Source organism: Ursus maritimus, unplaced genomic scaffold (genome assembly GCF_017311325.1).
Source record: "Ursus maritimus isolate PB19 unplaced genomic scaffold, ASM1731132v1 scaffold_22, whole genome shotgun sequence".
In the NCBI taxonomy this organism is placed as follows: domain Eukaryota; kingdom Metazoa; phylum Chordata; class Mammalia; order Carnivora; family Ursidae; genus Ursus; species Ursus maritimus.
In genome coordinates this window covers 22,972,285-22,974,968 of record NW_024424675.1, presented here as the reverse complement: position 1 = coordinate 22,974,968, position 2,684 = coordinate 22,972,285, and positions in this window count along the sequence as shown.

Sequence of the window (2,684 nt, the reverse complement as noted above, 5' to 3'; positions counted from 1 at the left end):
ACAAGTTTACTGAACAAAAACATGGTGTTGGGAGGTCTCAGCTGCCTTAGGGACCTCACAAGCTCAAAGGGGAGATGACTACAAAAATAAATTCTAATACAGGGTGTTTTGTGCTGAGATAGATTCTCTATATATCCACAGGGAAGGGGGACTCAAATGAGGGAATGGCTCCTAATCCTGCCTAGAATGGAGGCAAAGAAGGCTTCCTGGAAAAGGTAAGAACTGGAGGACTGTAAGAACTGCCAAGGAGGCTGTTCCAGGCAGATAACAGCATGTGCAGAGACTCCATGTAAGCAATCGCCAGCTCCCGTAACGCCAGCCTGTTTCCCTTCTGCAATGCTGAGGCCTCAGAATGAACCAATGCTCACAGAGCACAGGTAGGTTATAAGGCCTGAAATACCAGGAGTTATGCACAGCTGTTTGTATAGCCCACAATTAAGTTTTAAAAATAAAAAATAACCAAGTGCAATGTGTGTTTCTGGAATGGATACTAGACCAGAAAATATATATATATTTATCTTCCTCAATAAAGACATTTTGCATCAACTGGCAAAATCTAAATAAGGTCTATAGATTAGATAAGGAAGTAAATGAACGTTCATTTCCTGATTATGATAAACATACTGTAGTTATGTAAGGAAATGTTCTGGTTTTTAGGAAATACACACTGAAGGATTTAAGGGTAAAGAGACATCATCTCTAACTTCCTCTCAAGTGATTCAGGAAAAAAAAATGTAGAGAGAGGATGACAAAACACACGTGGCAGAATGTTAGCATTTGAGGAATCTGGGTGATAGGTATTTAGGAATTTTTTGTACTAGTCTTGCAACTTTTCTATAAATCTGAAATTTTACATAAAAAATAATTTAAGAAACCAATAAAGTTGAACAGAAAGAAGGAAGAAAGGAGAAGGCAGAAAGGAGGGAAGAAAAGGGATAGAGGAGGTCGGCTGGAAGAAGGTAATTAGAGAAAGAAGCAAGGCAGGTAGGCAAATTGTACTCCAGGCTGCACAGGGCAGCAGATAATTTCAAGCCCCAGCAGAAAAACAAAACACACACACCAAAAATAAACAGGTGCAGGTGGGACCAAGAAGAAACAGCAGACTACTTTGGCTTCACAGAACAGATTCTAACTCACAAGTCCTTTGCCTTTGGCTGAGTAGCCTTGGGTCAGTTATGGGACCTTCCTGAGTCTTAGTTCCCCTCCAGGTAATCATGGTAATCAGGGCCTCACTTCGGGGTTGCTAGGAACAGTTAACAAAGCAGCTGCCATTTACCCAGTGCTTGCTAGCCACAGCACTCTCCCACATGCTTCACATGCCTTGAATCATTTGATCCACAAATCAGCCTTAGAAGGTTATTACCATCCCTGTTTCACACTTGGGCAAACTAAGGCACCGAGAGGATATGGAGCACCCCCAAGGTCACAAGCTAGGAGTGGGTGAAGACAGGGCAGACACCCAGGCACGCTGCAGAGTCATCAAGGACCAGGTGCAGGCCTTGAACACAGTTTCATTCAAGAAGCAGTTGGCTGGAAAACTGGAGGGACTGAGATTGGGTTAGAGACCCCGTCCAGCTGGCACTGACCACCACCCCCCTCCACCAAACAGCTATGGACCAGTCCCTGCAAGATCCCTTCCGCAGGCCTCTGGGGTGGCAGATGAGGACAAGGGGACCCCAACATGATGTGGGGGGCGGTGATGAACACACCAAATACTACTGTCGCTACAGTTGACATCATCAGCCCAGCTATTGGGGAACACCTGGGAGATTACTGCCCTGCCCTTCCTTTTTAAGATCCTATTATTAAACACGGATAAATACTGGATGTCACCAACACTACCGGCACCAGGGCATTAACACTGTATTGACTAATGGCTTTTGTTATCACAATGCCATCCAGGACATGTGAGGGCTTACTGCATGCCCACATCATGCCCTTAAACCCTCACAGCAGCCCTAGGAAGTAGGCAGGATTTATGGTCCTTACCTGAGATGCAAATCTCCCTGGCTGAAGCCCCAGGAAACTGGGAGACTGCTTCTGAAAAGGCCTACACATGACACAAGGTCTAACCCCATCCCCAAGATCAGAATGTTCGGATGCCCCCCTTGCCATTGTGCCTGGAATCACGTAGATCCAAACATAACCCCCATCGTGCACGAACAGATAGCTGTCCCAACAGCCGCTCCGAAGCCAACCCCCGCCTGCCCCACAGACTGGGCCAACACCAGAGCCCCTCACCTGGAGGGAGAGTCCACCTCCTCTCTTGGGGTTTCGAGGCCGGGGCTGTTTACTTTGCTTCATCCTGTCCTGGTATTTGGTGCAGCACCATGCACAAGATGGCCCCTGGGGCCCCAACACCTCAGAGGAGTGCCGGCCCACTTGCTAATTGCCAACGGTCTCACCATGGCGACTCACCCACAACACTTCTCATCCTCCAGTTTAATAGGGCATACAGCTATTAGAGCCTTTCTTACATTTGAAGGAGCCGAGAGGCTCATACTGTTGCCACATCCAACTCAACTCCAGTTGATCCATCCCACGTGCGTCCACAGGCACCAGGTGACCAGAAGGAGCCGCTGGAGAGGCACAGAGATACCAAAAGCTAGACTAGTGACGGGACTATGGCAGGATGGGCTGGGGGACTGGGACAGTGGGCTAGCTGGTCCAGGTAAACTGCAGAT